Here is a 12,928-nt window from a genome sequence, read left to right on the forward strand (position 1 = left end):
TAATGTTATAGTTTCTAATCTTTGGCATGCTCCACATAATCCATCTACATGTTATTCTCAATCTGTTCATTATAGTTTCTTCCACCCTATTCAATTCCCCTCTAGATGCTTCACTCCCTATCCTGACCTGTATATTGTAATAAAACCTTCCCTTAGGATTGTGTTCCCATTGATTTTGCTATAATTCCATGATTCTTTGTGTAGTTATTGCATTTATTTGTGCCCGACACAGAGGCAGTATCATATCCACTTCCTTTCTCAATAACCCATTGTTTGCCATCAGATCCACCTGTTCATTAGCTAGCACCCCAGAATGGCTTGGTACCTGTGTCTCTGATTGCACATTCATTCAGTGCTGTGTATAATCTCTCTCCTGACTCCACTCCCTGTCTCAATAGCATGCAGTCAACTCAAGGAATCAGGACTGCTCTGGCTGGTTTTATTTCCATCACTTCATGGATCACACCTAACAATGTCATTGCTTCAGCAGTAAATATAAAGAGGTGATCAGATCATCTTTCCCTTTTATAAAACTCCATCTCAGATAGAGATCTAGATAGATACACAGTCAGTTTATAATATTTCAAACAGCTTGTGTGAGCTCTATGGAGTATAGCAAGTTGTCCTGCTTGAACTTTGAAGGAAACCTATATATTATAAAATAGATAAAAATCTTAATACGGTACAACTACACACAGTGACTGAAGGGGTTATGGATCAAAAGAAAGCGAATGGTGAAAGACACAGTTGGAGTTTAATACTTTGTGATTACCCCTCAAAATGTCTCTTCATTTTAAAACAGACTGGATTTGGCTGATTTTTACTGTATTTATTTTCTTGTATTTGAATTCACTCCCTTTTACTGCTGAATCTTAACTTCATTTGTAACAAAGTCTTATACTTGGGTTAAAAAGGACTTGTATGATCACCAAGCAGACATTGTGCAACACAAATCAACCTATAAAACACACAAGACTGCCGAGCAACTCCATTAGCTTAACAAGGCTTTTATTATTCAAACACATCATGAAGACACAGCGAGCAGTTTGTCGTCACTAGACTGGGAGCGCCTCTTCAGGAACACAGCCAACAGAACAGCACAGGAGAGAGCCAGAGCCACAGCAGAGACTGCCAGCACAGGGACAGAGGAGCCAGAGTCTGAGACGGGAGACAGAGGGGTTAACAGAACAGCACGGGAGGGAAGACACCCATTGAAGACTCGAGCAAGGGTTTACATTGGGAATGGACGATAGTGGTCCGATGCTGAACCAGCTATAGCAAAAATCCTTCAAGGCTCAGTTTCCCAGTACTGCTAAAAGCACAGCCTAACATGCTTACAGGAGTGATGGAACAGCAGATGGACAATGCAGACTACAAGTAAAAAACAAAGTCTTTCATTTGAAATGACAGACAACTGTTACTCTTTAGATTTGATAAAAGCAGGCTAACCCTCAATTGACAGCAAGCTGGTTCAGAGCTCAGTAGCAGCTGCACTTACCCTGCCCTTCTTCCACAAGCTGCAGGGGGTGGTACAGGGACTCCTTACTGAGCACGACAGCATGGTCTCGGACTACATGAACCACGGTCAGGGGGCCGATGGTGATCTCCTTTACATGCACTCGAGGGTCCTGGCCAGCTACACAGAGGGGGAGAGACAGGAGGGCAAGGTTAGTCATTGCTGAAGCCAAGTAATACACTGGTGACTGACCTACTCCACAATGCAACTCCATTGAAGGGGAGCACACATGATCAAACTCTCCACTGAGAGGGCAAAATGAGGTTAGAAATGCTTTAGCACTGCAAAATCACTGGTCCCCATTTTCTTCCATTGAATATAGAGTATCATTACAAGTTTGGCACATGCAGCTGTGGAACACAAGGTGTTGCTGCTTCCTGGTACCCAATCACTTCATGTGTTTAAACGCACACCAATGGTCTATCCAATCAGACCAATTGACCTACCGCAAAGGTCAGCCATTAATATTACAATGGCAACAAGAGGATTTTGAACCATTGGTTAGAACTTTAAAATGCCCAGAGTTCCCATATCCCTTTAATGCTGTTTTTTTTCTACCAAATATTGTACACTGGCAGCAAAGGATTAAGACTAAATTGGAGTTTCCAAGTACAAGCGTGACAGTATTTATACAGCTTGGTTAGAGTGCCAGTCCTATGAAGAGGCCGCGTCCAGGCTGGGTGTTCAGACAGTACCTGGATCAAGAGGAGCCGCTCTCTTCTGCAGCCATTTTCCACTCCAGTTGGGCTGGTTGATCTCGGCAGGAATGCTGTCTCCCTGCCTGGGAGGAAGAGGGCCTGCGAGGAACCGGGGTGTCCCAGAGCAGGAGCCAGCATCACAGCACCCACACACTGCAGAGGAGCCGTCCTCAGAGACCCACCTGAAAAAGGGAGGCACGGCGTGAGGGGAGCAGGATCAGACACAACTAGGATACAAGGACTGTGCAGAGCCACCAAGATCTACACAACCGCCACTAAAAATCAGTACCTTCAACCAATACACATAGGGAGGAGGAAGTATTTCTGCAAGAGGATATCAAATTTAATAAGAGGTCTGTAGGAAGCCAATAAATGCAAAGGTACACAGGTTCTAGCAGAGACATGGGCAGGGACAGGGACATGAACAACCCTGCTTCTAAAAAAGCAGATCATGGAGGGAAAAATAAAGCCAAAACCCTTAGGACCACTAAGATAACAATTCTGATTCCAGGCCAAGACATCAGGAGTCTTGCAGGGCTTGTACTTGCAGAGTAGAAAGCTGCAACTAGGCTACAGAAGTAGGCTGCCATGATTGCAGTGGCAAAGTTCATCCCACACATGCACATCTGGATTGAGGTCCAAGAGCCACTCAAACAATAGCATTGTGGAAGGGGACAGGGTCCAGATTAAGACAAATCTGTTCAGCAAGGAGGATCTGATCACTCTTTCACTGCAAGAGCTTACCTGTAGGTTTGCTTCTGGTAGGAGCAGGCCTTGTTGGAGGCATCAGCTGGTTTGTTAGCATTGACTGCCCTCAGTGTGCAAGTCATGTAGATCTGAATCAAGAGGGGAAGGAGTCACAAAGGGAATGCAGTCAAACACACCACAGCAAATCAATGCACCAGAAAAGCACACTAGTCATTATAGTACACTTTGACAAGACAAAGTTAGTAATGGACCCAGGTCTAGACAAGTCTTACCAATTATTAATTTCTTAGCCGACGCCCTTATCCAGGGCGACTTACAATTGTTACAAGATACCACTTTTTTTTTTTTTTACATACAATTACCCATTTATACAGTTGGGTTTTTACTGGAGCAATCTAGGTAAAGTACCTTGCTCAGGGGTACAGCAGCAGTGTACCCACCGGGGATTGAACCCACGACCCTCCTGGTCAAGAGTCCAGAGCCCTAACCACTACTCCACACTGTTGCCCCCTTACCAAGCTCCTGGAATCCCCCTGGAACTTGAAAGCAGTGATGTCAAAGCGCAGCTTGTTCAGAGCAGGTCTAGTGAATGAAGAGGAGGAGTCTGGAGACTTACTATCCATCAGGCAGCTGGGAGAGACAGGAGACGAGCATGAAGAGAGGGTTACACCTCCAACACACAGCACTGAAACAGGTTCAATAAAAGTAAAGTGTAGCATGAGCCGGTGTGTTTGAAGTAACTCCAGTTCTCACCCAAGCTTGTCCACAACAGCGTATCTGGGCTCAGAGTCCTTGTTGTCGCTCAGGGTCGCAATGCAGCTGTCGACGTAGAGCCGCAGCGGCACGTGGTTGTCGACAGCAACAGAAGCCTCAACGTGAAGGAGGTCACCCAGGTAGATGACATTGGAGATTCTGGGACCACTCCAATTATCTGGAACAGGAAGCAAGGAGACATAACAGCATTAAAAAAAATACAATACACAAACCCAGCCCATTCCTTCATACCATTCATGAGCAGCAAGGAGAAGTCCAGGATTTGCTCTGTAGAGGCTGTTGAAGTGAAGGGCACCCAGGTTGGTTTTATGGGGCTGCTGCTGACATTCCACCTTCTGAAAGAAATAAAAACCACATCCTTGTAAGGGGTATCATGCATCACTAGCATCCTATCCAAGATAACACAGGAATACAAGAAATGTCATCTTCAATAGCATTTAGTCCAAATCTTATACTACAGCTGCAGAGACTGGAGAACCCTGGTACAAGCAAGTGTCCAGCAGCAAAGGGATTTAGTGAAGTTCACAGATACGGCCCCTCAGGTCCCCGTTTACTTGGTACAGTACCTCGGGTATCGGCATTCAAGGAGAATATCAGCCATATTAACCCTGGTGATGATGCCAACGCTGGCAGGCTTGTAATAGAGATGGTTTGTGTAGCTCAGGAAGTCTGGGAATACCTAGGGAAAGAAGTTAAAGTGACCCTTCAGTGCTCGATAATAAAACTGAAGTGGTCTTATGCTTTAACCCCTTAAGGCACACAAGGAATTGAGCACTTGTTCAAACAAACAGTTTAATACATTTGAGTGACTTGAATATCACAAGGAAACCGACAGTTTGGATGACAAGCTCCCACCGGTCAGTAAACTGTAAAACCCCATTTCATGCACCTCACAAAATCTTGGAGAAATGTCAAGAGCTAAGTTAGTGATTGTTTAAGTTAATTGACAATAGGCCACACAAGCAGTTAACTTACAATGAGAAAGACACACAAATATTAAAATGCACTACTTCAGAAGTTGTTCAAGATGCCCAATTAATGCACATACCAGCGTCTAAGATTAGGGACCAAAAATTTTAATCCACAGACCGAGGTGTTCATGCATGCAAGTATATAAAGCAGAACACAGATGACAAATCTTAAATTAATGTAGTAAGTGTGTGCACTACTGTACGTGAGACCTTCAAAGTGAAGTGCAAGCAATAAAGAAAGCTGGGCTACCCACTTGACAGTTCATTTTATTAACTACCGCAGTAATAAATGCGATCGACACGCAGGGTTACCTGGAAAGTGCTGCCGCAGTCCTGGAGCTGGATGCTGAACAAAACCGTGTTAGCGACGCTGTCGGAGGAGGTTGCCGAGCAGCCCGCAGACCCCACGCTCAAGTCGGCGCTGCTCACCAGGTAGCCGATCCCAAACAAGTCCCGGTTCACGGTCACTACCATGGCGTCTTTCCTGCAGTCCAGGGTGACCGAATTCAACAGCGACAGGTCAGCTCTCTGCACGGAGAGAGGGGTGGGCTTCGCCTGAAATACCGCTCTCGGCGCGGTAAACAGCACTGGGTTATAAACCGACTGATCCGACCAGCTCCATCCAAAAGCGCCGTGGAGCTGCATAAGTAAGATCAAAGCGAGCGAAAGCGCTGTCTGAACACTGCGCGACCCCATTGTAAACTCTTCAGCTCAGAATCAAACACTGCAGCTGCATACCGATAAGCGCGTAGCCAGCACCTTTATACTCCCCGGAATTAATTAACGTGTTAAACCTGGCTGGGTAATTAAACAATTATACACGGACACGCATTCGGTTACGAGATCAAGTTTTCAGAAAACGAATGTAGAGCCTATTCGGAAAACTGCTCTGTGTTTACGACTTGGAATAGATAATCCAATTACAATTCTGATAAATTCAACTGGGTAGCCTACATGGATTTATTTTTTTTCCGAAACGTAGAGCATTTGCCCATATGCACTAGCGAGCAGGATCCTTCACCGTTCTTTGAATAATGCCTACACTCTAGAAGTAAAGGCTCTCGTTAGAACCTTGCTTTGCCGCTGTGGGGAGACCTTTTTAGGTGCTTCTAAGAACCTTTTTACATGGACTCTATATTATCTACTTGGTGACACTCGGTTTTGTCATGTAAGCTATGAAACATGTATTGAAAATTGGAGTTTGCAAAACAATCAGGGGGCGTGGCCCTGGACTGTGCACTGTGTGTGTTAGTTCTCATTGCTCGTTTTATGTCTGTATTACGCTGGTAGGTGACGTATACGCTCCTTCAAGGGAGCCGGCTCTTTTGTACAGCTCTATCGGCGCTATGCTTCAGTGCGAGAGGTACCGGGTTCGCGCTCTCGCTTTCCGCCTGTGTGTGGATTGCCTTGCTTTTGTAATGCGCCTGCCTGCGAGAACCAAGATCTCTACTATATATATATATATATATATATATATATATATATATATATATATATATATATATATATACCGAGCATCAAAAGAAACTTATCACTGTTATAACACATTTATTTTCGAAAAAAATAAGGTAAATAAATGATGGACATTGACTAAATGTTTTTGGTTTGTTTTTAATCACTCGATCATTCATCCTTGACCATGACACGCTTGAGTGACTATGACTGAAGCATATGCACTTAATCACCTAATTAGTGAGACAGTTGATTGGACACCGGATATGGAGTGATTTCAGCTGTTAAATTGCAAGCTTGAATAAAAGCAATAAAGAAAATCACAGAAAAAAATAATATGCCACGTCTGTCAAAAGAGCAGCGCCTTCGTGCAATCGGCATGTTGGAGGCTGGACTGGGGAAGCGTACTGTGGCTCGCCGTCTACAGGTGCTCACAGCCAGCAATTTCAAACCTTGCGAGACGGTATAACCAGACACACTCTGGCAATGACAGGCCATGAACTGAGAGACCAAGTCACAACACCTGCCCAAGATCGACAGATCATTTTGCAGAATCTTCGTGATGTCAATTGTTAATCAGCACAATAAAAAGTCACTACACCTGCGCTAAAACAGAGTTTGTCATTTTTCGATCACATCTAGTGAATTTTATCCAAATAGAAGTGATAAGTTTAATATGATGCTCAGTAGAGAGAGAGTGAGAGAGAGAGAAAGAAAGAGAGAGAGATTGATTGATTGATTGATTGATTGACTGAGATTCCTGCATTATTCCTAGTGTTAGTGCACATTGCGAAACGTTCAGGACCGCGGATAGCTCATATACACTCTGATGAAAAGACATTGGTTATTGGAATGCAGCCCGGGTTAAAAAGGGGCAGAAACTATGTTGTGCTCATTTCAAATGAAAAGTGGATGTAATTCAAGTAGGAGACATGATTGAGGAGCTGTGACACGGACGGGTTGTATGCAGGTCGGGATTCAGAAACTCTCCGATGCCGTGTTTAAAAGCTACCGAACGCGTCTCTCTGGAACAATATGCTGCTTTAAAACGTGTCAGAACTAAAAGTATTTTCTCAAGTTAGGGAAGAGGCGATGTGTAAAACTCTGGGGATGCAAACTGAACAGGTAGCCAGGACTGTACACCGTCTCCATGGAAACGAGGGACGTCAGGCTGGTGTTTGTGACGTTACATTTTTGTGCGGGACACGTGTGCTGTAAGTTGGCGGACAGTTTAGTCTTGTTGAGAGTTTAGTGGAAGAGGGACGTATTTTTGCGGTTACAATTTTCTTTAACAAACAAAAATAACTCTAAATCTTGTTAGATCTGGCATAGAATTGGTTTTCGGACTGTTTTTGGAAGACCTTCTGCACTGAATTTCGTTTGGATCCTGGAAGAAAGCAACTGTTTGTTTTTTTGGCTTTAATAATCCAATTAAAAAAAAGGTAATTTTCTATTTTGAAAAAAAGAAGTATTGAATTGGTGTGGGATAAGAGATAAACATAATACATTTCGACAGTTAATGACTATTAGAATTTCAGACTAAATTTAGGTTTAATCTATTTCTTTATTTATTAATGCTGGTTGATTTGGACAATTTGAACCTGTTTGTGACAGTTTATTAAAGACAAAAAAGACATCTTAAAGAAAGTGAATCTAGTCATTGCGGATTGCTTGCATTCCTGAAACTTTTGAGCTGAAGTCTGGTTCTGCTCTTCTGGAAGCCAAGGTAGGGATTCATTTTCACAATAATCTTTAGCTGTCTGATCAAGACCAGTAACATATTCAATTATAAAAGTCTATGAGTGATGTTAAATAATATGAGGAACCACACAATCCTTAAGTACTGTGGTATGAGATGTAGTGAATCTTTGTATACATTTATGATAAATCAAGCCTATGTATTTAAAAAACGTCATACAAATATATACAGTACAATTTTAAAAAAGTCTGCTTTATTCACAGTGACATGTGATGTCAGTGTACCATGCTGTGAGTGAAATACATGGACCTCACAAAGCAGGGGTAATACTTACCCACTTTTAGGATACTGACATGTAACTGGTCGAGCTTTGCAGTGACATCATTGCTTTATGTTGCTGTTCCATGATGCTATTGGTGGAATAAAATGACAGCACAAGACTGTTCTAGATAGCTCCTATGAGTAATTGTTCTGCTCACCTCATTACAAAAAGGATATTGCTACTCTAGAAAGATTGCAAAGAAGAGCGACCAGAATTATCCTGGGTTTAAAAGGCATGTCGTATGCAGACAGGCTAAAAGAATTGAATCTATTTAGTCTTGAGGACTACGCGGTGATCTGATTAAAGCATTCAAAATCCTAAAAGGTATAGACAATGTCGACCTGAAAAAAGAAACAAGGACCAGGGGTCACAAATGGAGATTAGATAAAGGGGCATTCCGAACAGAAAATAGGAGTCACTTTTTTTACACAGAGAAATGTGAGGGTATGGAACCAACTCCCCAGTAATGTTGTTGAAGCTGACACCCTGGGATCCTTCAAGCAGCTGCTTGATGAGATTCTGGGAGCAATAAGCTACTAACAACCAAACAAGAAAGGAGGCTGTGTGGTCCAGTGGTTAAAGAAACAGGCTTATAACCAGGAGGTCCCCGGTTCAAATCCCACCTCCGCAACTGAGTCATTGTGTGACCCATTGTGTGAAGTCATTTAACCTCCTTGTGCTCCGTCTTTCGGGTGAGACGTAGTTGTAAGTGACTCTGCAGCTGATGCATAGTTCACACACCCTAGTCTCTGTAAGTCACCTTAGATAAAGGCGTCTGCTAAATAAATAAATAAAAAATAAGATGGGCTGAATGGCCTCTTCTCGTTTGTAAACTTTCTTATGTTCTTAATTATCTATCGACCACCTAAGTCAAACCCATTATTTTTAGCTGAATTTAGTGACTTGCTATCTTCCTTGACAGTCCATTATGACAGGATTCTTCTACTGGGTGATTTATTATTGACCTGTAAAGCCTTGAATGGAGCAGCACCTAGCTATCTGCAGGAGCTACTGACCGCGTATCTCCCAAATCACACTCTTAGATCACAGGAAGCGGAGCTGCTCGTTGTTGCCAGTGTCAGTAAAATCAATACGGGAGGTAGGGCTTTTTCTTTTAGAGCCCCTAAACTATGGATTGCTCTACCTCCATGTGTTAGGGAAGCTGGGTCTGTGGGTATTTTTAAGTCTAAACTTAAAACACATTTTTATAAAATGGCATTTTTATCTTACTGGTTTTAATGCAACATAATTGCTAGCTTTTAATGATTCTTTTTTTTTATTATTATTATTATTATTTGTATATTTTGTATTTTATTGTATTTTTATGTATTTATGTACAGTGCCTTGTGATACTTCGGTATGAAAGGCGCTATATATGAAATAAATAAATAAATATCAGATGCAAATATTGAGTTAAAGTCATTTGCTTTGTAACATACGGCCCTATTTACAAAACATTCACTCATGAGTTTAATAAAGACGTGTAATAGTCTGTTTGGAGAGAGTAAATCATTGTGCATGCATAAAACTCAGACTGTTAAACTAATCTTGTGTCTTCTCTTTTTTTCAAGATGGAGCCTGAGGGACGATGTCCCAAAACAGAGAAGAAGATGAAAGGAGTTGCTGCAGCTCCTGAGGTCAAGGCTGCCTCCTGCTGCACAGTAAGTCAATAGGGATACATTGTATATTCATTCATAGGTGAAAATAATGTGCTTCTTCTATATGCTTCTTCATGCAGCAGATGAGCTCTTCTGGTTTTAAGAGTGTCTTCTTACAGAGTTAGCTTCTGACATGACCTGCCAGGCAGAGGAGTCCCAAACAAAATGCTCATATCTGGGCTAATGGTTAGAAATGTGCCCTTACTGAATATGAATATATTTAGTATATTACCATGCTGGATAAGTACTGGTCCTTTGTGAGGTCGAGCTCCTTAAGAGTGCTCCACTGTGGTACAAGTTTAGCCAACTCTGTTCTGATACAAGGATCCAATCCTGTCTGTTGTTAGATCACTGTGTGTATGACCTGTAGTCTAGTCTATGCAATGCTGTCTTAAATATGAACAGCAATAATTTATTTTTTTATATTTTAACCCACAGTTAAAATCTGCTCCAATAAAAAGTTACCTACCATGTTAAAAGTACAACATAGTGTAGTAAAAGCATAGTTAAGCTTACACAAGTATTGTATGCAGTTGGGTAAGCTAAAACAACGGTAAATTAGCATAAACTATTATTAATGGTAAAAAAATTGCATAAAAGGGTTTTAATGTTCAAATGACTCTGTGAGTGTATCTTTCTCATAAAGAAGTGTTTGGATCTCAGGGTAACTCTGCCTCTCCTGTGTATAGGTTGGTTCAGAGGACTGTGACACTGTCGATATAGACCTCCTATTGGAAGAGCTGCAAGACATCCCAGTGACTCCTGAGAAGAAGGGAAAGAGCAACAAAGTGTCTGAGAGAGATAGAGACCCTGGAAAAGGGGAGAACACGCAGCTGAAGGAAAGCGACGCCAGCAAAAACAAAAAATCCACAGCAATAAAACAGAACCTGGTCACTCTGGAAGAATGGCTTCGACTTACAAAGAATTTGTATTCAGAAAGCAGCCCTGTGAGAACAGCTGATATGAAAACTTGTGCTACGCTTGACTTCACAAGAGAAACATCTGGGGAGGAGGCCTCTGTACACCCTGTAACAGAAATCGAAGAACAACTCAGGCAGCTTCAGGCATTCGTGGGTGTACTGCAGAATGATTTAAACAGGAAGCAAATGCAAATTGAATCAAAGTATCAGGCTTTGACGAGAGACTGGGATAAAGACGATGACTACCATCGTCAAAGGCTCAGAGATTCCCCAATATCATGGCTAGGTAGTGAGTACACTTTCGGTTCAGACGAGGAGTATGAAAGAGATGTTCTCACACCTAGCATGATGTCCAATAGTGTGACCCTGGACGATGCAGAGCTTCTTGAGAGCATAGCCTTCAGAGGAGAGGTTCAGCTGGATGAGGTGACACACAAACCCGGTGTGGCTGTTCCCATGGTGGTTGACCCTCCTGTAGAGGCTGGGAATTACAGTGAGAGGACACCTTCTCCCTATATCAAGTACCTTGAACCAACCAGGAACAACACTGACACAGAGTGTCAAATTAGACTCTCCAAAGCAGTCGACCTGGCTGTGAAGCCACAGGCTTGATCCATACTGCCTCAACCATGCCCCAGTAACAAAACTGTGATTATAGGAGGAAACAGTGAAGAGGAGTCCAAGACCTCATTCAGCACTCCTGAGAAGCGCCTCTCCCCAGGTGACAATGTCCCCAGTGTCTGGGAGCGGATCTGCACCACTGTTTTCAGAAAGGGCAGGGGCAAAGAAAAGAAACAGGGTGTCAAGACAAAACACCAGTCTGCCCTGTGTTTTCCGTTAGGAAAGCGTTTGTGACCTTTGTTGTCTGCAGACATATGCAGACAAGAGAGGTGGCAAACGATGAACGCACCCTTGGGAATCAGATCACTTCTCTGCTGTAGAAAGAAACAGAAGGCTAATGAGGTAAGACTGTTGATGACTGTGTCAAATATATATTGGGTAACGTGAACATGAGTAAAGTACTAGTTTGTTACGAGACACAATGGGGTAAGTTTTCTAAGGTGACTCCATTTTTGTCAGACATCTAGAATTACACGTTTTCTTAGACAGGCTTATTAGAGTCCTGATGTTCAACAGTGACTATGTAAGGTGATGTTTCTATTTGAGCACACATGTCTGAAACCCTGCATTAGGTTACAATTGGATTTAGACGCCTAAAACTCAATGGGATTTTTGGAGTTACAGACTTTAGTCTCCCCTCCATGTAGTATTGTAATGTATGCTAATGGACAGAAAGTGATGCATTTGTCTAAATATAGATGTTCAGATGCATGCACCTGTTACTGAGTTGAGAACAGAGGTAAAAAAAAACACAGGTGCATCTTTGTTGCACACAATGGCAAACTGCCACAGTACCCAAGAAACCATCAGAAAGCTGAAAACCCCACAGACAGAAAGATTGCACCTGGAGGGTAATGTGTAAGTTGCATTTGCACTATACATTAATAAGTTTAAGTTGCATACACATTATAAAACACACTTTTGCTCAAATAAACATTAAATCAGACATAGCTAACTGCTGTTACAAACTTGAGCTGTCTCTGCAGGGATGCAGCTGTGACATCCCTGTTTTATGGGAGTGCTTCTCTGACCAGTGTACATGGTTTTAATGGATATCCGCTGTCACCAGTATATTAAAAAAAAAAAAAAAAAACAATTTACGTCCTTATACAATACATTGCACTTACACTAGACTCCAGTACAAATGTCTAAAACCCTGTTGCACCCATCTAAAGCCCTGTCACCTTTGAAAATGTACCCCAATGTACCTGGGGATCATAGATGACATGTCCATACCAAGGTCTTAGAACCAGAGGGCGTAAGTGACATTTTCATAATTTTACAGGAGAGCAAAAATAAGATTTTGATTGTATGTGTTCAGTTGCCATTTATCAGTACATGCACAGTACCAATATAATTTTGAAGAAAATTAAAGTTTAAAATATTTTTGAATTTGAAAGAATAGCACCAGAAATTTTGCTTAAGTTAGATTTTCCATAATAACACACTGAAATGAATACATATTGCAGATAAGTGTGTTTTTTTTCACTAGCTAGTTACGACCTCCTGGCACTTACCTAGATTTTGCAGTTGTGTCTTTATTACTTTCTCACTTTATTCAGTGCAGTTTGTGATTTCAGTGAGGTCCT

At 42.1% G+C, this 12,928-nt stretch overlaps 1 protein-coding gene and 1 pseudogene across 1 annotated transcript in view; one reads left to right on the forward strand and one right to left on the reverse strand.

Annotated features, from left to right (window-relative positions):
- Positions 1–12,928, forward strand: part of LOC131698709 (zona pellucida sperm-binding protein 3-like) — a 177,438-nt gene that overhangs the window by 110,860 nt on the left and 53,650 nt on the right. The gene's annotated exons all lie outside the window — the stretch shown is intronic.
- On the reverse strand, positions 992–5,391 carry LOC117427708 (zona pellucida sperm-binding protein 3-like; annotated as a pseudogene).

This window comes from Acipenser ruthenus, chromosome 18, assembly GCF_902713425.1.
Source record: "Acipenser ruthenus chromosome 18, fAciRut3.2 maternal haplotype, whole genome shotgun sequence".
Classification (NCBI taxonomy): domain Eukaryota; kingdom Metazoa; phylum Chordata; class Actinopteri; order Acipenseriformes; family Acipenseridae; genus Acipenser; species Acipenser ruthenus.